This window comes from Lasioglossum baleicum, chromosome 11, assembly GCF_051020765.1.
Source record: "Lasioglossum baleicum chromosome 11, iyLasBale1, whole genome shotgun sequence".
In the NCBI taxonomy this organism is placed as follows: Eukaryota; Metazoa; Arthropoda; class Insecta; order Hymenoptera; family Halictidae; genus Lasioglossum; species Lasioglossum baleicum.
Genome location: NC_134939.1, coordinates 16,512,131 through 16,534,969, shown reverse-complemented (window position 1 = coordinate 16,534,969; position 22,839 = coordinate 16,512,131). Strand labels below are relative to the sequence as shown.

The 22,839-nt window shown below is 45.8% G+C and overlaps 1 protein-coding gene across 1 annotated transcript in view; it reads left to right on the top strand.

Moving 5' to 3' along the window:
• The window catches only part of LOC143213353 (uncharacterized), a 238,620-nt gene that overhangs the window by 190,850 nt on the left and 24,931 nt on the right, over positions 1 to 22,839 (top strand). The window lies entirely within an intron of this gene.

Genomic DNA, 22,839 nt, shown 5'->3' with positions numbered 1-22,839 from the left:
CTTCGAGTGCATTTTCCACGTATCAGTTTCTAAAGATTCACAGAGATCCGGAACTGAAATTATTCTTCATTCTCTTTGAGGTTGTATTATATTCCCACGAAGATAAGAATCTCATTAAACGTGTTGAAATATTCTACTGCAACAGATTCTAGAAGATCTGAAATGCATAAAATGCACACTGTTGGTAATTATCGCAGTATAATAAGTAGACTGTAGACCCTTATGCAAATTCCCGTTTCAGTAGCTCGTTTTATGAAACCCGGAATAACGTAAAAAATTTCATTCGCTCTGTAGAAGACCCGTACACAAGCCAAAATAAAATCAAAATATTATTAAGGCTAGCTAGATTATGTTCTACAAATTCGCGCGAGCTGTGAGTGCGCAAATATCTACAGTTCGTATCTGTTAGGTTCGTTCCAGCGTTTCGGATAATTACGAGCAAGTTTCCATGGCGATCGATAGTTTCTGGTTTTTGGGTCAATCTTAATTAATCGAATGCGCAACAAGATGACTTTAGCGAGGCCGTAAACCAACAGCTTCCAGCGTGCGTGCACGCGACCGTCCGTAGGGAGTAAACAGGTGTCGGTGAACGGCTGTACACGCGGTTTACACAAGCGCCACCCCTCGCTGGGGGTGTAACATCGAAGGGTAGACGGCGAGGGCCGAAGAGAGAAATGCGCAACGAAATGCTGTGAGCGACAGCACCCTGTACAACGATGTACACTGTCGAATAACTATACTTGTTACCCGGAAATACGAGCCTTCCCGAAAAATAGCTCGTACCACTCAGACGTCGGACAGACGAACATAACCTCCAAAATAATTGCACTCCCCAATCCTGTACGGGATCAATCTCTTCGCCAAATCACTTAAAAATGCATAAATATTTCGGTCCTACGACTGGAGTTTATTTATCAGTCCAGAGTACTAGTCAATCGATACAGTACAGAGTCAGTCAATCTATTTTTGTTGTCATTGCTAAACGAGGAGACATTAATTATTGAAAAAAATTTCTTAAGTTACTTCTAACTATGATAAAAATAATTATAATGTTGATTTTTTGTTATTCTCCTATATTCCTAGCAATAAATAATGATTTATACAAAACTTGTGGTTATTGGTTCAGTTTCGCTCCTTACTGTAAGTGCAGTCCACTGTCTAGACACTGTGGTGTTTGTCGCGCTCCGATTCCCGGAAGTTGCGAGTCGGGAGTTCGGTGTTTTTCAGCGGGGTCCGTCGATCGTCGCACAATGCAACCCGACAATTTGCAAATTGCACAGATTATCACGGTTAATCCCGTTCCGGTGAAAGATGCGGTCGCAGCCGGGAGTTCCGCACATACGCGAGCATGTAATATCTACAAATTTCAGGAAATATCAGCGCCCCAAGGGGTCGGGGACTGGTTTATATACAGTTGCTTGATACATACCTGTTGGATACCGTGGCGGCAAGAGAAACCGAGAGCGAGAGAGAGAGAGGAGAGAGAGGAGAGAGACTCGGACTGGCAAACTGCAAACGGCCCTGCAGCCACGCGCACCTACATTACGAGCACGCCGCTTTTTTGCATCGCCACGACAAAGGATGTTTTTAGAATATTGATATCGAAGTTGTTGCGTCGCCGGGGGCGCGAAGGGTTGCGCTCGAAGGGATGGGGCATGGGGGTGGAAAAGGGGCTAGGAAGAGAACTTTGAACGTGCCGTACGTGAGACGTGAGCTTTCTTCTTTTTTTTCCCTGTTTTTCCGTTTTTTCTTCTGCTTTTTTTTGCGTTCGTTTTTTATCTTTTATTCGCGATGAACCGACCCCCTTTTCTCCATTCCATTTGCATTCGCGCGCTGGCTTTTTGCCTCGGGACAACATGGTTCCAAGGAATCGCGTTAATCGCGAGATCTGACGAACTTTTACCTCGGCGTCCGTGGTTTTTAATCATTCGAGAGGCCGTTGCCGCCGTGACACCTCTGTCTTCGATGGATTTGACAGGGTTTTCGGAATCATTGTGGCTGAGCTCGTTCTTTCAGACGTGTTAAAAATATTTAAGGACATCAAGGTGTTAGTTCCAGCTTAATAAGATAATTACGAGAAGAACGCAATTTTTATTTCGCCCCCGCGTCCTGGAATCAACGCGAACATTTTTATTCTGCATAAAGATCCGCAGTCTAGTCATCACCAACTAGTAGATCATCAAGAACGTCTGGGAAGATTTAGCACCGTCTTCGGGCAGGACCCCAGGGGTTTTAAATTTTTATTTTCGCAACAGGCGCATTATGCGAGGAAAATGGCGCCCGGGAGGGTGGCTAAATCGTGGTTGGTCGAGGTAGCAGCGGTTCCTATAGAAGCAGAAGAATGGAAACGAGGTTCCCGAAGAAATTAGACGGGTGGAGAAGGAGTCGGGATCAATCCAGGACACTCCGCAGCCACTGGAACGGAAGGAGATCGGCCGCAGAGGGGCCGCTTCAGTAATATAAAGATGGCCCGGAAGAACGGCGATTCCAAACGAATCGCTGATTTGTGTCCGGCGGGTGACATTTCATTCTTGTGCTAGCAAGAGGGGGTATTGTCCCGCTTCCCTATCAGATTCTTTCATTTCTCTGGGCTGGGCTCGCCCTCTCGAGACCGTACGATTACTTCCTTTTTGTTTTCATTTAATTACTGATGTCAAGGGGTTGTAGCCGCGCTCCCTGCGCCCTCTCTCGCTCTCTTTCACTCTACTATACTCTCCTCTCTCCTCTCGCTCGTGCCCTCCCCGCCGTTCACTTTTTCCTTGCCTCGGCGGTCTTTTATTCCTTTATTTATTTCAATTATCTGCGCGACGTGGATTCGTCATTGCCTTTAATTTCTTGCGGCCCCATCCACCTCCTCCGGGGAAAGGACAGCGAACTTCGCTGATAATCGCCTGGGTTTACCGAAACGTCTGCTCGGCAAACTTGTGTACTTGTTCGATGCCATTTAACAGAAATATTTAAACAAGTATTCCTACGATTTTCACATTAAAGGAACTTCATTAAAACGAGTGGGTGAAATCTAATAAGGAAATCCTGTCACCTTTGAAAGGGTTCGCAATCTTTTTCCACCCCGTAGATCAAGACAGAATCGATGCACAATGTCCTACGATATATTGGCAATCCCCATTTACGAAATTGCAGGGACGCTGTCGAATTCGAGGGGTCCGCGACGACGTGTCCTTCGATGAGGGGTTCAGTTTCCGGGCACTAACGTCCTTTATTGTCAGACCGCATATTCGCCGTTTTCACGGTTTACATTCTCCTCTCTCCCTCCTTCCTTCCTTCGTATGGTACGCGTGCTCTCCCGTGGTCCTTGATGAAAGAAGAAAGGAAAGATCCGAGGGCAGGACAGAGAGACTGTCAAGTATAAGGGGAGAGACAGTGTGCAGCACACGGTGGTCCCTGTCACAAGAGCTGAAAGCTGGAGCAGCTCCATTTACGAATATTGAAAATATTGATTTGTTTTAAGTAATGGGAACCGTCGGCTGGAAACGTACAAAAACGATCCCGGCAGGCCCCCACTTTAAATAAATTTTTGTAAGTCCATGTCTTTTTCACGATCTATTGATTCAGTAAAAAAAATTGAGAAGTTTAAATTAAATTTGATAAGATATATGCGTGTTGCCAACTTTTCCAATATTCTTATCGTAATTATTCTTTTAATTATTTGAGAATAACATGGCCACACTCTTAAGCGTGCAATCGCCAGGTATCACCAGGTTGGACAAAGCCTTATCAATCCGCAATAATTTCTGAGAAGGCTAATTGGGAAATGGGGAAGTTATCACGGAAAGAGCAGAGTCACGGTTAGACCGAGAGTTTCGAAGGCAAGTCATGTTCTCGGACGGTGTATCAATTTTCATTAATACCCGTCCCGCGCACGGGTCCTGGTAGTATCAATGGTCAGCTTATCGGGAAATTGAGAGTCGAGGCCGGTAAGGCACACACACACACACACACACACACGATCTAATTAATAATCAGCGAGGCCGGACCCGTAGCACGGGTCGACTCGAGGCGACTCGCGGTCCAGCGACGTTTAATTATTTCGACGTGAAATATGTATGGCGGGCGAAAAGCGAGGGCTTATTCGAAACCGGTGCACGAGTTGCCCGTGCAACCTTATTCGCCATTGTCGGCCGACCAAGGAGTTAGACGGAAGGGTGGCCAGCCGTGAAACGAGAGCAGGGAAGAGAGGAGACCCAGGTAACTCCCACGAAAAAATACTGGCTCCTGTTTCATTTCATTCTCGGCTCCCCAGCTATATTTAATTAAGAAATATCGCGACTAATTGTTATCGGCGTTGCCCGCGATTTCACCGCCTCGGAATTGCGCGTCTGATGCTCTGCGAACATTTTTCACTCTTTTAGCGGTTCAGCTTTTTTTATTCTTTTGCTCTAACTTTCTTATATTTAGTCCAATGCTTACCAACCCTGTCATTTCCTCCCCCATTTTCTTTTTTTTTTCTTGGCGAGTTTGCATTTCCGACGATAGTGACAATTTCGTAGCCGGTGTCGCACTCGAGATTTCGAAATCGATATGACAGTCACGTCGGGAATGTGTCGAAAGATCCCCCAGCAAGGTTTCCTTATTCGAAGGGATAACTGCGATGGCGCACCTTTCCCTTGGCGCGAGGGGTGGCAGAGGCGGAGGGACCAATTTTCACAGCGGCGAGATATGTCCGGAGGTCTCTCGGAGTACCGAAGGGTTGGCGGCAAAGATCACAAGTAATTGAATGGGGGAAGAGGAAGCGAGAGAGGGGGTCGGCGGGGTAGGTGAGACGGGTGGTGGTTTCGCTCCAACCCCCGTGAGTGTTCAACCAATTAATCCACTTCAATCCAGAAAGCAGCCCCGTGAGCATCGAGGAACCTTTTTTTCTCTATTACGTCGCAGACACGCCAAGATGTATTGAGATCGAAAGAGACACCTTTGGGATTCAAAATACCTTTCCCGGTCTGTTTCTCTCGTTCCTTGTTCGTTGTTCCACGCTCCACCATCCTCTTTCTTCATTGCTTGTTCCCGTTCGATCTTGACGCGTTCACTTCCGCCAGTCGCATCGTTTACCTCCCTGTGACAGCCAGCATAGCTGACAAGTTGATCTTCTCTGTTGTATCGATGGTGGAAAATGTTTGCGCGTGATCATTTCAAGCACGCAGTCAAAATAGCTGATTCCAGATCTTTTATTGTGGAATTTTCGAAGCAATAACAATGACTTTGTAAGGAATGATTGTATAGGTATCGTTAGTAGAGCACGTATTACAATAGGAGCCGCACAAGGTCTAACAAGTGAAATGAATCTTGTCATTTTGATAAGGGAACGTGTACCAGTTACTATGAAGGCTCGGTAGGTCTAGTGTGAATGAATAAAAATGCACAAGCGCATCCTCAAAAATATTACACTAACGAGCATAACTGATTCACCACACTTTAAATCAGAATAACTTTTTTATGAATGGACCAAACGACTTCAATTTCTCTGTAAGACTAGAAGAATTAGTTTAGTAAATTAAACGCAAAGTAAAGTAAAGTAAACACAAAGTTATTCTGATTTAAAGGGTGTTGAATCAGTCATGCTCGTTAGTGTATACCATCAAAGTAACGCATTTAGCTGATCCCAACGAAATTTGCTCTAATTTCAACAATTGATTTACATATCTAGACTGACAATAATGCAATATTGTCAGAATCTCAGGTAGAACGTTCCTCGGACAGAGTCAGTAGGAAAATTCGGAGGAGCGGAATTCGAGTTGCTCGATGGCCCCCCGGAAATTTGATAAATTCCATCGAGCAGCAAGCCGCAAGCTCGCCAATTAAAGGCTAGCGTTTATCCGCTATCGTTGGTACACACGTGGTCTCGCTCGGTGGAATCGTCCCAGATTGGAAATCTAGAGTAGGAATTCGATGGGTGGTAGGTTGTCTGGGAGCGTCTGCGGTACCGTGGCGATCCCGCAACACCAATTAAGTCCCTTTCAGGGCGAATCGTGTGCGCAGAGGGGATGGGCGACCCTGGGGCCAATAAAATAAAGTAAATCCGCGTCCGGTCTAATCTCACAGATAGAGAGGTACGAAGAGGGAAAGAGTTTTCTCGCCAGCACGTAAAGTAACGATTACCAGATATTCCTGAGATACGGCGGGGAAGAGATTTTAACCCGGTCCGCCGCAAATCCTGGATGTATCCCCTAATAATACTCAATTCCGCTCTGGATTAATAGCGGTTTACCCCCACCGGGAACCCTCCGCTCCGTCGTGACCAAAAGTGTCTTCCATACGATCTGTGACGTAGATCCGGCACTCCCGATCCACCTCGCGGGGAAAAAACACTGTTCCTTTAATTTTTATCTAAGAAAAATAAGTGGGTAGGTCTAGTGCGGATCTTTATGCATTTATTATTATAATTTAGGGGCTACATTTATTATTATAATTTACGAACGGGGGCTACTACCTCTGAAAATAATATTTTATTCGGTTCCCCCTTCTAGTCCAAAAATATGTTTACAAAGTTAGTAAACAGGACCCTGAACAGTCTTACACGCGATCAATTATAAAATTATAAAAATGCTCGACCGTCCGAGTGTAAAAAAGAATAAATCGAGTAGCAGGGGCGGTCGAGGGTTGTCGGAGAAGGTTCTAAAAAGGTGTGCGAGTGGGTTCGATAAAGGTTGGCGAGCGGAAGGTACCCGGCAGAGACGGGTCCAAGCCGGTTTAATCAGCAACGGACGAAACAATGTTCCGTCGACGGAGGGCACGGAATAGTAGTTCAACGAATTGTTTTGATAAGTTGCAGAGACAATACGTCGTTAAGGTGGCGAGGATTTCTCTCTCCGAGATGGAGTAGAAAGTAGACGACGCAGGAGAAAGATGACTCGCACCCTCGAACCTCCCTCGCAGAGCGCGGGGGGTTGGCGAGAGGGAGGACTCTCGAACGAGGAAGGCGACGAGGAGGACTCTCCAAGTTTAGATTAAACTCACCGCGGATAAATATTCGTAATGGAACGCCAGGGTGCCATAAATTAGCATGCTGCCCTCTCCTGTCCTTTCCCGATTCGACAATCTGTACACCGGGGCCCGTTACCGTCTACCATAAACTTCGTCTTTTCTTCATCATCGTGCTGCCCGTCGATATAGAGGAACTTCCAGCCAACTTTGACTATGGTCGTTCGCGAAACTTCAACTTGTCGCGATAAGAATGTCCGACCGTGACGTTTTTATTGTCGGGACCAAACCAGACGACTGCAGCGAGACGCTTCTACGCCCACCGAGCTCGTTAATTATGTTTCTTAATCTCTGATTACATGCTTTACCGATGCTCGCTGCTTCTACCCTTCATATTTTATCGATCGTTCGTTTCACGGAGTTGCTGAAATGTTTGACAAGTATTTTTAATGTTCTTAAAGCTCGTTCGAAAATCCATGAGAATGAAATATGAATGGACGTTACGAGATGTTCCAAGGGTTGAACAAGTCGAAAGTCTCCAAGGAGACGGTCTGAAAAACACAGAGAGACGTCAACGTAGGGGCCACTAGTTGCTCCGATGACTAACGTTAAGTCGGCGGACAATTAGATTCAGGTTAAACGCGGTAGAATCGCGCGGCAATTACATACACACGTTCCCGGCCGGTTCGAAAGTTGTCGCAACCGTAGGCGGGGGACAAGAATTATGAACGTCGAGTCGTCGCCATTCGAGTAAAGACTGTCGTAAAGCAGGAACAGGAAGTGCAGCGAGCAGAACCCCGTGGCGGACGATAAAAATTTATATCGGGGTATTCGCCTCGGTCGGATAGTGAATTCAAACGGGCGTGTAATTGGTACTATCGTAAAAAAACGAAAGAGAAACAGCGAGCGCGCGTGCAAGAGAGAGAGAGAGAGAGGATCCAGTCGACTCGGCTGGGAAGATGAAGAAAAATACCGAGAGCCTTTTCTCCGTAAGAAAAAGAAGAAGAGGACGGTGGAAATACTCGAGGGGTTCCCCTGTCTCCATAATTTTTTATCCTAAAACCGCTTCGTCTCTTCGAACAGCGATATTGTTAATATGCAAAGGAGCTTCGGAAAATAGGGTGCCGAGGAATAAGGAGATAATGGGGGGGGGAGGGAAACGAGAGAGGCGATGCGATGCTTCGCCTTGAAATTAACACACGCTTCTTCCGCGAAGGATTATCATGTTAGCGGAATATTACGGGGCTGCTTACCAGACTTCGATCGACCGACTATTTCGAGACTTTGTTGCCAACCATTGATTATTAATACACCGTATTTATGTATTCTTTAGTATCCCGTCCCCGCCGAGAATGCACCGGCAATCGGATCAACGTGATTGCTATGGGAATTGCTCGGCTACCCCTCCGAAATGTTCGATCGATTTTCCTAATTTACAATTACTATTTAAATGCATCGATCCTGGGGAACATTCGTCTACTTGTTAGTTGGCCCCAGCATAAGCAATCTCAAATAATTAATTCGTTCGTCATTACTAGAATGCGGATCTTTATGCAAAATAAAAAATGTTCACATTGATTGCAGGATACAGGAGCCAAATGAAAACTGTATTCTTCTTTTAATCATCTTATCAAGCTGAAAATAATACATTGATGTCCTTAAATATTTTTAACATGTCCACTGCTTTAAATTGTACGTGGCCATTTATGTCATAAATAATCATTACACATTTTAAAGGGGTAGTGTATATAAATAATTTCTGTAGCTGTTTACACGATTTACGTGTTCCTACGATTTTTATGGGGGTGGTAAATAAACTTCAGAATTGATTAATGCATTAAGGGGCTGTCAAAAGTAGTATGCCAGTTAAAATGAAAATATTGCTGTTTTTTACCGTCTCGGAAAAATTCCAAAAATGCCCTCTGCATCGAATAGCCACAAGTGTTGGCATCGATAGTGTGTCGGATAAAAAAAACAATCGATTCTGGGGAGAGATCGAGGTCGACACGCGGGAATTCCTTTTAATACAGTGTCAACCCTTCGAATATGAACGGTAAATGTAACAAAGTACTCGTGGAAGGTTTTCGAGGGCGATATTACTCTGTAATAGATATTACGTCTACCTGCTCGCATATTAAATTTTAATATAGAAGATACGAGCTACTTTTTCTTTTGTGAAAAATTCACGTCGGCTGCAGCTTTTAATACGTAATACCGTCGGCAGACGCCTCGTCGACCGTACTGGATGTGTACGTACGTGAAACGGGGGTATCGAACTGTAGAAGTGCCGCCACGATGGAAAGTATAGTGCCTGGAACAAATATGCTGACTTTCTTTCCTAAGATCTCTTTCAACGACCACTTTACACGCCTACTGTTATATCCCCCTCTCAAACAAGGAGCCGCGTAATTTGCCGTACTCACTCTCAAATCGTTGACGTTTCGCTAAAATACAAAAATGGAACAAAGCAAGCAGTTTAGAAAAATTTTTTCGACTGTCTATAGAATATTTTCACATACATAGTGCACATTGTGATTATAAAACTGCACCTCTTTTCATGGATTTACGGAAAATTATTCTGTTTTAATCAATTGTATCAATTTCCAGTCTTATTCTTTTCGATTCTCATTAAAGACAGCGGATCTTTATGCAAAATAAAAATGTTCCAGCAGAATTGCAACAAACTGGAGTGAAATGGAAATTTATTTTCTGTCTTAATGCGTTTAATAGGCTGAAAATAATACAGCGGTATTCTCAAATTCTTCCAATGTTTTTACCGTTTCAAATGGCGCCAATTCATTCTCGTCATAAATGCATAAAATCCGCTGTCCACTGCGATTTTTGCGATCGCCTCGCACAATTCCAATCATTTTTAGATTCCAGTGAACAGCCTTGAAACGGATCAGATCATCGACCAAACCGAGAACAGAAAAAGAAGAAACGAAAGACAACGGACTAATTTCGCCGGGATTCATGTCCACCAGATTGGGATCTAATTCGAGCGTTCCTCTCTGATAGCCAATAATACTCGTACTAAAAATACACGGACGGTTTACGATCGCGTCCTCGATCATTGGTGTCGATTCGCCGGTGACGTAACCTGCGCCGTTCGCGAGTCGATCACGACTCACATGAATCGTCGGCGCGTGCCGCAATTGACACCGAGGACCGTGCAAGAATACCCGGGACGATCATCTCGGGGTCAATTGAAGCCGATGACTAATCGTCGCAAGTCACTGACACTTCGGAGCGGTTCACCTACGCGTCCGAGACCGACTTGATTCAATTTCCTCGGCCCCGGCGGAGTTGCATATTTATATACACCGTGCCAGAACGACTGGACGACGATGCGTTTTGATGCGTGTCCGCGCATCGTCCATTTCGGGAGGGCCGATGGGGAGGAAATTCGAGGTGAAAAATGTTACACTGTAATGTCGAGCCGCGGCTTTGCAGACGAGAAGATCCTGGATCCGGGTACAGGTGCTCAGATAATTACGGACAAGATCTGGAGTCGCTGGTGCGGACACGTGTATTTTACAAGTTTAAAGAACAGACGACGGAAACCGAAAGACGTGGTGGTTTTATAAGGCCGAATTTCATCAGTTGCGGAATTCTCGATGCAAGACCGATGATTAACCTTTAAGTACCCGCGCCCTGAATTTTCACGTAACTACCCGCGCGGTGTATTCAGTACACCACTTGTATATGTAAAACTAGCGGGCAAGGAAGGGGTTAAGAAGATTGCCTTTGCGTTCCTCTTGCCCCGTTCCCCTGCCGCTAGTATTCTCTCGTGCTTCTGAACAGTACATATATTATTGTATTGGTGTACTTTTTACACCAGCACGGGTAGTTAAAGGTTAATGAAAAATTCGAGAATATCCCAATTACAACGTCCGGCTAATTTATGAGAATATCAGGTTGAACTTTCGGGCGCGAAGGGTTGAAAGATTCCGCGAGGGTCCGAAGCCGACCTCGGGTCCATGTCCATCTGTCAGTGCGCGCGTCGGCCTCGAAGCGACGCGATTCGCGTTGACACGATCCGCGGTAGTTGGCAGAGCCAGTTCCCTCGTTCATCGCCGCGCAATCCGCGCTACAGTTATAAAATATTGATTATGGTTTCGTTCGCAAACATGCAGAGACTGCAAGAGAAAGGTGAGCCCGCTGGTGCTCGCGGGTTGGTCCGGGGGTTAGGTTCCGCGGGGGGAGGGAGGTAGGGAAGGATGGGGGGAGTTGGATTCGTGAACGAGAGGCGTAGCGAGCGGGGGGCTGTGGTGGGGGCGGGGGTGCGGTGCCTTTGTAGGAAGTTTGAAAACTCGACGAGTGGATTAATATCGCGGAGTTCTCGTTACTCGTTGTTGATTTTGTCTGTTTCCACCCAACCACCCCAGCGAGACCCCTGAAACCCAGCCCACGTCGCCAGAGCCGTTTCTCTCTTGCAGCCGCCCTGGGAGCCCACCCGTCCACCCATTCCAGGCCGCCATCCTCGCGAGGAGCTCAAATGTCTCTAATGAACCGGCTTGTGTGCTTATATCCGAGTCTTCTCCGACCGCTTTATACCCCGGCAAGCGGCGCGCCCGTTCGCGTTCGTTCGCCAGGATACACGGCAAGTAAATAATGCGGTGTAAATAAAAACACCGACCCGTGTCTGAGGCGAACGTTGGAGCCCTTGCTGGGACCCGTCGAATCGCTCCTCTTCGATTCTTGGCCTCTCGTTCGACCCTGTCCACATGTGTTCGTCCCTTAATCCTTTATTAAGGATTATAAGACTTCCAATTCCATTATCGACGAAGAAATCAACCTGGATCAAATCGAGAAACTAATCAGACCGGTTCGAATATTCTCCCTCTGGTTTGAAACGTAGTTCGGCGTCTTCTCGAAGACAACATATTTCCACGGTCGGCGGAAAATCACGTTCCGCTCGGCAAAAAATTAGGAAAACATTTCCACCACCTTAGTCCGCCCCGGGAGCCCCGAGGAATTTCGAGTCGAATGCATTAAGATAATTAATTATAAAATTCACGGAGGAGGGGGCCGAGAGCGCGAACCTGCTCGCCGAAAGCCTGCAGATTGGAAAAACATGGAGGGAACTTGAATACTTTTCCTCTTTCCCGTTTACTCAGCGAAGACGACATAAATTCGAATGAAAATGCAGATTCCCCGGAATGTTTTTCGCCGAGTGGCTGCCCTCGCGCAGAATTCGCGTTCCACTTCTCTGGCGAAACGATCTCGATCGAAGCTGCCCGATCCTGGTCGAATGCTCAATGAAACGAAAGCAATACGACCGGTCAGGGATTGTTTATAAAACTGTACAGATCGGATGACAACGAGTACGTTCGTTAAACGAGCGTGAATCAGAGTCAGAAATAGCCGTGATCGCCGCGCAGCCAATTGTATCGGCGAATTGTCATTTGATCCAGAGTATCTAGCGGCGAAGTAGGTTGTGCTAATAACTTCACGCTGTAACAGCTGTCACGGGGCTTAATTAATCCGTCCGCTCGTGGCTGATCTCACGCAGCCGGCCGCGAGTCGCGATTTTAATCGGTTATTTCTATTCCGTGTAATTCGCGATGGCCGAGCGCGACGAACGACGCCCCGGACAAACGTACCGATTTTCAATGGCCGTATTAATTGCTCGTATTCACTCGACTCCGACGCTTTTAATTGTATTCAACGCTGCTGCTCCCGGGAACTTCGCGCCATTCTCGCCCGCGATTTTACAATATTTTTCCGTCGAGCGAGAATACCAACCGGTCCTACTGATCCCGCTTTAATCTGTGGGATCGAGACATTTTTGTGAACACTATGTTTTCACACCGAACACGAATTTCTCTGTTTTCTAGAGTTTTCTTTTTCGCGGCAACTCACGGCGGAATTCGAATCTTTCGCAATTGCAATAGGTATCTACGTTCAGAAAGTTTTGTGAGGATCCTCGATCGAGTAAACTTTGCAGGACGCCCAAAATATTTTTGGAATTATCGTAATATTATTTTAGATTACACCTACTCAATTTTGCCATGAACGCGTAAAATCCACAGTCTAGTGATTCTCGAAGCAAGCAAATTAGAACACTACAGAATTGGGAGCTACAACATCGATTATCGTAGAAAACTTGTTGGCAATCGCTCGGAGCAACGCGGGAACGTCTCCTCAGCAGCAGGGACTGCAATTATCCGACGGCCATCGAACTATTCGAGCCTCGGAGCGCTTCGAATCAAAGTACAAATTCTGAAGGGTGGATGCAAGAGGAAGCAACGTCGGAATGGTGGGAACGAGGGGGCGGCGAGGGGTGGCATTCTTCTTCGAGACGGCATTTCTCGCGGAACTTTATTAGATGTTTTCTTCAATAGGATAGAAATGCAAATAACAGTTGTCAAATAACTTCCTCTCGAAGAAATAGACGAGCTCGACCGGAGAGGAACAAAATGGAATGAGATCGACGGAGAATTGAAGGTAGAGAGACACCGTCAGGAGTACCAATATTGAGCCATGGTAAAAGTCCGACTTGTTTCCCCTCCTTCCCTTACACCCTTTCCCTTTCCTCTGTTCACGACCTTTTACGGCGAATATTCTGCGATATTGTATTTCGGGATTCCATCCGGAAATGATGACAGACGCATTAACCCCTTTGGCGGCCCGAGGACATTTCTCTACGAGATTTTAGAAGGGGACCTCGGACGGGAAAAACTGAACGTTCTGTTACCTATCTAATATATCTAAAAGTTTCAAGATGATCGGATTGGTGAAACATAGTTAAAAAATAGTTACAGTATTTAACCCCTTAAGAAATCAAGAATCCTTGACTACAAAACCCACAATAACTCCGATACTTCATCCGCCCATGTCATAAATTTGCATGCCGCAGCTGAGTTGGCTGCTTATTGGTTATTCCCAATAAAAACTGCAAAAAGAATGAGAAAATGCAAAATTTGTTTACAAGGGACCAATCGGGAGACATACCCCACAAAATGCAGAAGGATTCGTTCCGATTGGTCCCTCCATCTCGGCGTAATCGGTGAACATACATAGAAAAAAAGGCATAGACAAATCGAATTGAGTAACCTCCTCCTGTTTCGAAGTCGGTTAAAAATTGCTGTGGGGTCGCTGGCCCATACTTACGAGGAAATTACATCGCGTACTATCGATAGACAGCGTATCTCTGTGAAGACTAAAAATTGAGCTTAATCGCCACAACGTCCCTGGATGGAGAAGTTTGAAATCGCATTTGGCGTTGCGAACGGGATCGGTATATGGACTCTGTGTTTCCTCTGCGCGCGCGATGCGTGATTTATGGCGTTTATTACGCGGTTTATCGCGGTGCCGTAGCCGCGGGAACTTGCCTAGTGATTCAGTGATCCGAATATCCAGAAGGAAGCTCTCGGATGGGGTTGGCGTAAAAAGGTAAACGCGGCGATGATCGCGGCTGCATGAAATATGTATTTCAATATAGGTGGCGCCGATATATATTGCCGGTAGCCCCGGCACAGGGCGGGGCGGGGGGCGGCGGCGGCTGTGAAATTTTATGTCGCATTAAAGCCACCAATATGTCTCCGGAGCGCGCGGGCATAAAAATTGTCGAACGTATTAACGCCCCCGGTTTCAAACGATCGGCGAGGATGTGTGCGCGTTTATATGTGCGCTCGCCTCCGCCCCCCCGCGCGCGTGCGGCAAACACGGATTTAATAAAGCGAGCAAGAAGCGATTCGTCTTCTCGTCTCGATATCGGCGATCATTAAAAGCCCGGCGTTAATGCCATCGTCGACGTCGTCGTCGTATCGAATCCGGCGCCCATCTTCCGGTAATCGTTTATCGAGCCGCGCGCGGAAGCGATGCATTTATAAATTCCCAACGGGAATGGCCACAAATATTTCGATATTCCCGACGGTAATGACGGGACTGCCAGCCTCCGATACCACGGATCCCCGAGGACTACTGCAATTTATTTCGATTTTTAATGCGACCGTGCCCTTCACGCGGAAAACGCTCCGCGAATAAATTGTGAAAAATATTAAGACCGATGAAAGCTCCGAATCGTCGGCAGATTGCTCGCGAATCCTGTGCAACAAGGAATTACGTACGAGGTTTCTTCGATTGCGAATGAGTGGTCGGTAATGCGAGTATAAATATTCAGACGTGCGATTGCATTGGAGTTGTTATATGCAGTCTGGTCTTTAGAGAAAGTAGAAACGGTCACTCATGATCGGACACGCTAGTCTGGCAAACTTTAAAGTAGTATAAGAACTGCGTAATGAAAATGGCATAATATTAAATGGCAATATTGAACATAGTCAACCTGGAAACATTGTCTGCTCGCAGAAGAGTATCCGACCACAGAGTTTTATTTTTAATTTAATTAATAACCATATAGAGATTGTCCCTCTCTCCTTATGCAAATCAATTTTTACGCACCTGAACGTGCTTTGAGATCACGAGCAGATTTTCAAACCCTTAAAGCCAGATCTACCTATGGATTAATTAATCCAATAAATCGCATTATTGCAGACTCTAACACTCTGTATAATCGTATTGATTTTTTCATTGAGTCTTTGCACATGTTTAAAAAAAAATTACGCAGAATTATAGGATAATACCATATAGTTAGTATCATTAGTTTTTGTGCATGTCCCTTCTATGTTACTATACTATACTAAACATTTATGTAAGAGGGTTTCGGTCCGTTAATAATAATAATAATAATAATAATAATAATAATGACAAAAATGTGATGTCGTAAATTTTTATACGAATAAAAAGTCTTATACCGGCTAAAATAAAGTAAAATCGCTGAGAAACAGCGTCAAAGCTTTTACGATACCTGGTTCAACACTAGAACGAGCAGTTGACCACATTTCAGTGTACAATATTAAAACTTCTCGATATAAAAATGAAATGATCCTCTTGGAAGATTGAATACAAGTGCAAAAAGAAAATATAATGAACCCGACACGTTGCCAATTTTTTTATGTTCAATATTCCTATAGTGTCATATCCTCTTGCTCGCAGAAGCTACATATCTTTCCGGTCAGTGCTAAGTATACGCGAAACCTAATTAACACTCTTAATCCGAAAACGACCTGATCGTTCCGGCGTTGATTCAATATTTCAACTTCCATTACCACGGTGAAAAAATATCCCTTGCAAAATATTCACGACGAGCAATCGAAAACGACTTAAACTAACCGGAAACGTCGTAACGAGATTCATCAGCGAGTCCAATCGAGTAAAAGGCGGAAAGAATTTCCGGACATCGCCTTGCGTTTTAATTAAAGCAATAAGAACGAGGGGAGGGACCGAGGAATGTTGAGGAGAGGAGAGAAAGAGAGATCCGTTACTATTTATTTCTAATTATCTTCGATCCCGTAATCCGGCCGTCGGAAACGCTTGGGAATCCGAGTGGCTCGGGTTCTCTCGTTTCTCCTTCCTCCTCGGGCGAAGCGACACCCGTAATCGAATAATTAAGCCGTTGATTGGGGCTTTATTACCCAATCCGCGAAGTGAGTTTTTATTGGTCCTCCCGAGGTCGTCGTTGAGTATTTAAAAAGGGTGATTGCCTCTCTCGATTTCGTGGCGAGGGGGGTGGTGCGTCGAGGGGGTTGGGTGGGAGATCACCTGCGAGATTGGACGGTGCATAATGTATTATCCGGTACATCCCAATTTCTCGGTGGTTCATCGAACAAGCGAATATTTGCGATCCCGAGCTCGCCGACGATCAAACGTAACGATTCCCGTGCACGCGCGACTCGTAACGCCGCGATTCACGGATTTCAAATCCATGGATTCGTACGGGGACCGAGACATTTTTCATCGAAATAACCGCGCCGGGCATCTTTCTGCAAATAGCAATCGTCCGACTTCATTTTACGAACAGGACGAGTAGATTCGTCAATGTTTGCTTGAAATGTTTGCAGACGCCGAAAGTTGACCGAGGATTTAATTGTGAATTTGTTCTGACGTTTTCTTGTTAGCACTTTACTCGTTCGCGTGTCCTAGATGTGCGTAATGAAATCCGCGGTTGCAAGGAAAAACGCCGCACGTCAGAATTATACACGCAAACATTATAGAAAAATTAAAAAATGTCATTAAAACAAATCCGAAAGGCTGGAAGAAATAATGCAATTTAACCGATGTCCTATGTCAAAGCATTAGTGATCAAAATCATTAACATCTGATTAACGCAGAAATATCGACAAAAATATCGTTAACAGCTTCGGTGTTTGTTTCGGTGAGCGTTATTTTAATTTACGGAGCCGGTAGTCTTACGGTATCGAATTCCTCGGCAGCAGATAGCGCCTACCAAGCCATCGAGTCTCGAATGGAAGATTCCCAGCTTGAATAGAAGAATCGATTGTTGTCGCCGTGAGCTTGAATGCTTCGAAGAGGAAGAACGGAAATGGGGGAAAAGGATAGAGAGAAAGCAAGGGGGAAGAGAGAAAGGAGTGAGAAGGAGAGAAGGAACCAGACATCGTCTGCGAGTGTTATTTGTACCGTATCGAAGAATCCTTCGACTTGAACCCCACCCTACCAGAACCGAGCAACCATCTCTCCCTGGCTCGTTTCGTTTCTCCGGCGACAAATAAGCAACAGAACACGAACACGGTTCTATCTCGCGGCACTGTCGGATCGCCTCCGAACCTCTCCCAGATACTTGATTCCCAAGTCCCCCGATGGAAATTTATCTTCTTCGACCCCAGACAGACACGACGCTTTTAAATTCGAATCCGATTACCATTCTACTATACGACATTGTCTAATTACTTTCACGAGCGCCTCGACACAATTGTCACAGAAAAACCTAAACATTCGTGCAAAACTGGGATGCGAACAGAGGCAAAAATGAGCTGGGACTGCAGTTACATTGATGACGAAAATATTGATAAAAATTGAGAATGTTGGTCTTGAACATTTCCGTACCTGGAGTTTCGCGTTCGGAAAATTGTAGAACTTTTCCGGAGAATTTCTGGAGGTGTCTGGCAAGAGACGTGAGCTCCACAAGTCCATGAAAAAGGGACATCGAAAATCGCGAAAAGCGAAGATCCTGACGCGAGTGTTCGCCGGCGTATAATGAGTCAGTTTGTATTCAGTCATCGGCGAGTAAGAGGATAACGCGGGGGCGTCTGCGAGGGGGGTTGTCACACGTTCAAGCGATACCGCAAAGTTTTATGGGGTAACCGCGTTGCGGGGGGTGGAGATCGGTGGTATGGGGGAAATTGAAAATGAGCATAAAAAGTATAAAAGAAGCGAGACAGAAGGCAGATTGCCGTGGAACATTCTTCGGCAAAGGGGCAATTCATTTTCGTATGCTATATCAATTTCTTGGTTCGCCTCCTTTCCTCGTCCGTCGCCCTCTTCAGCCTCGTCTCCGTTCCCCTCTCTGATCCTCTGGTCTCTCACGGTACTCGCCAACCTTCGATCTATACTCGTTTCATCCCTTAAAACTGTTAACTCCGGCAGACATCAAGGGGAATGCGAATTAGCCCGGCTGTCTTATCCGCGCCGATAAAAATGACGATGAAAAAGCCCGGGGAGAGAAACAAGGAGAGAGAGGAAGAGAGAGAGAGAGAGTGAGATGTATAGGGTCTCTCAACTTATATCTTAATCGATTCCCGGTTCCCTTCCGCCCGTTTAAAAATTTCATGTCTAAATACACCCCCGTCTAGCTCTTTGAACCTGCGGGACGAGCTGCAAACAACATCCGCCGGAATAAAGGAATTTCATTTCGCCTCCGCTGGATTTAATTTCTATCGAGTGCACGAGACCCGGACCCCTCGTGGATTAGAAATTCGATATTTTATCAGATTTCTATCCGTCTCGTTTTTTACGTTTCGTTTAAAAGAAACTTTAACAATTTCTGTCTGGGATTAATTTGTATCGAATGTTTACGCAAGCTCGCCGCTTCTGAAACTAATTTCGGCAAGCAGGCATCCGAGGCTGTGTGGTTGTTTTAAATTCGACCGTGTGCCTGAGAACGCGGAACATTTCGAAGGAGATTATACGTATGAAGAAATTATTTCCCCGCTGCAGCTCCTCCGCGAGAAACGCAATTTCTACATACAAATGCCTCGGCAGGCTTCGCCCGGGAATTGAAACATCGACATAAAATTTTCTGAATAGAGAAAATTATTCAATGCACAGGGCAATAATGACTAAAACAGCATTTGAATTACAGTCTCCGATTAATTCTATCCAACTGTCGTATGAATTGCACGAGCAGCAGATTTTTCCAGGAATTTGTTAGCCGAACAAAGGCAACTCCATCGACGCAAAGGGTTGTCTTTAGGAAAGTCGAGGCTCGATCGATCATGCATTATAGACTGGAGGCTGACAGCCAGTGATAGATCGTGGTAATTAAATAACTCGTTGCGATCAGGCCAAGCTCGAGATTCGGTCACGGCAACAGAGGAAGCGAGAGAGAAGCAGCTACGGTGTGGAGCAGGGTTCAGCAGCATGTGCGCGCCGCTCCTGGACGGGGTGTAATTGACAAGGCAATTGATAATCGCCGTCGGGTTGACAGTATCTCCGAGAATTAGCGCCACGCGAATGTCAGTCGCGTGGACTAATTGAACAGAAAATTGCTAAGACGATGGACAAAGGATCCCGGAAAGGGGCACTTTTCACGATTGGAAAACATTTCAATATCTCATTTAGGAGGACACAGACAATATACACACGTGAATATACGATAATATTCGAGACGTGTCCGTAAAAATTCGATTACAGAAGAGTTTCGTTCATTGAGATCATAAAATTAATACATCAGTTCGACCATTTGTCAAATTATGAAAGAAAATAATTTAAAAAAGTCTTTTTGAACTTACCTTTTCCTGCAGAATCACCCCGTACAGTCGCTCCATCTTATTTTGAACACCTTCCCGATGAATCTCCGGTAAAAACATCGCGTCAGAAGTAAAGTGGCCGTCGCAAGCGCGGCTCCAGAAGAAACGCAAAGGCAAGGGGTGGAAATAAGGGTTGCGTATCGACTTCCGAGGGAATATCCGTCCATCGTCGTTGCACCCTTTTGCCGATCGACGCGTTTCAACTGACGGCGATTCAATTGTCCGTTCGCGGAAAGCGTCGCGCGAAGGGACGCGAGGGCGGAAATCGTCGGTGTGGCTGGGCGCGTTGCTCTTGACAGTAACGCATTACTTTGAAATCGTCTTGGCCACCCCTACGCTCTTAATACATCCCGCCGACATCGGAAAGCGTTACCAAAGACATCACAGAGCGATCCGAGCCGAGCAATATGCCATCAAATCCCCGTAACCATCAATATCTTTTCGTTCCCGGCCGCAGAGAAAATCGCCGAGCCGCAGTCGCAGGATCTCCGCCACCCTTGCTTGCCGGGGCTGCGCTGAAATGTTTTACATTGCAAAATCAATGTCGGGCATCGGGGCCACCCTCTTCGCGATACAACCCCGTGCCGGATCTCTTTCTGCTAAATCGCACAATTATTGAAAACGCGTTTCCGATACCACCCTCCCTCCCTGAAATTCGCGGGACGCCGCAGTACCTCGTATTAATTGCTTCTGGCGCGGTGATACACATTGTTCGATCTTGTGCGAGATATTTTATTCATTCTTTTTTGTGAAAACAGTCTACTTAGTTTGCTGAAGTTTGTAGATTAATGTTTTAGAAATTTCTTTGTGAAAATTCTGTTTAAAAGCGCGTCGAACAAATTTTTAATTCAAGGTGGACCATGGTTATATTTTTAAGAGGTTATACTATCTCGTGGATCACTCGATGGATTGTCAAAAATGGATATTTAGGGGTGAGGTAGTTGGCTGCGTTTTAAGAGGAGCTCCTCTAGCGTTCGCAGGATGAACAGCGCAGTTCCAACGAGGCCAATAGCGTCTCCTCGATCTGAATTCAGCGTGACCATTTCGAGGGAAATGAAACGGTCCGCTGGAATTCTTCACAGCCACTTAAGGGCCAATCGGCAAGCACTCGTGCTTCCTGTTTCGCGAGTCTCCTGTCTTCATTGTTTCCCGTGGCACAATGGACTTGATTTCGCCGCGGGAAACGAAGAAAAGGCATCGATCCCGGTTTAAAACCTCGTCCGCGGTACATTCTAATTGATATTTTAATGGATTGCCCGGAAAAAGAAGTCCTTGAAAATCACTTCTGCCCACAAATGGAAGACAAAGCGGTTAATGGAAGCCGTTGGAGATTGTCCCCCTTGCCACCACCCCCCTCCTCCTCCTCGTCGTCTCTCCACCACCACCACCACCTCGAACCACCACCCTCTTTGCTCCTCTTCCTTTTCCGTTTTCACGGCTATCAATAGCGCCCGGGCAGAGGATTCGGGGCCAGTCAAACGCTGCCTGTTATAATTTATTCAAATTAGCCACGGGATTATTCATGAAAAAGTTACGACGGAGGTGAACCGACATTTGCCGAGGACGTTCGCTCGATAATATCGCTCTATCCTTCCCCGCCGAGATTAATACGGCTTTATTAATGCATATTTGACCGAAGTGCCCGGTATTGCATTTATACGAGTAAGAAGTTTCCCTGGCTGCGCGACACGCCGCGCTGCTTTATGCCGCGCCCCCCCCGGGCGATTGCGGTGAGTTAGGGTTGCCCGTTAACCAAAGTGTCCTATTTTGTCCCGAGAAATTAAATAATTCCTTATCTTCGCTTCCGCGGAAAAATGTTGCCGCTGAAAAACAAACCCTTTAACATCGAAAATTGTAAACCTCTCCTGGGATTAGAATAATTCTAGCTTCGGAAGACTTCGCTTCCGCGGAAAAATATTGCCGCTCAAAAACAAACCCTTTAACATCGAAAATTGTATTTCTCTTATGGGACTAGAATAATTCTAGCTTCGGAAGAAATCGTAGGACAAGGGCATCACCTCCGAGGACAATTATTCCTGTTCCACCATGTCGTTCAAGTACTTTTACTGTAGATTTAGACAATTAACCATCGTCAGCTATGTAGAACTTTGTCATAGACTGTGGATTTTATTCATTTATTGCAGACACGGATGTTTGAAGCTCGGACTGGCACAGTGTGAAATACGATAAAAGATTTCTAATTGATTTCAAATTGTAAATTCACTAACAAGGGCTATATTTTTCTGTATACATTTATAAAGAATATAATACTATACAGTGAGAACTAAAATGTGTCATTCACCGTGTGCGTCCTGTAACACACAAAATGATCGAATGAATGAAGATGCATCCTCTCGAAACAATTCGAATGTACGATCGAAATATTCAAATTCGCGAGATTTTGAAAACCGTGAGGTAGAGTCAGGGTTGGCGAAACCGAGGGACGGATGTGCGGGGGAGGTGGAACGCGTAAAGATTCACGATGTCAAAGTGTAGGGGGGGTAGATTTGATAATCGTGAACGGCGAGCTGCGAGCCACGGTAGATTTTTCTACTTACCACGGAACGTTGCTCAGAAGCACGTCCGTAACGAACAAACGTTTCTAGAATACCTGGTACCTACGGCGCTGGAAAAAATATGGGAAACCCCATCCTTAGGGGGTGGTTGGGTGGGGGTAGGTGAGAGAGACAGGGGGTTGTGCAGAGAGAGAGAAAGAGAGAGAGTGAGAGGAATGGGGGTGGTTGAGGCAGGAGGAGGGTGGTCGCGAAGGATGGGGTGGAATACGTGGGTAAGTACGTCGATGCACACGCGCACACGTACCCCCTTTTCCTCCTCCCTCTAGTGTTCGTATGCGAGCCAAGCAAGCAGGCAAGCAAGCGCAAGGGTTGAATTTTAATTATTTTCTCTTTGGTAGGTATAATATTTCAATGCTCGCCAGAGCCTGTCCAGCAGGGCTCGCCTCTCGCTGCCATCTCTGTCAAGTAATGTTATTATAATTATACTCGTGTGTGCTCGGTCAGTCATTTCTTGTACCCGTCCGCCACCCCCCCCCCACACCCCCCATCGTACCCCTTTG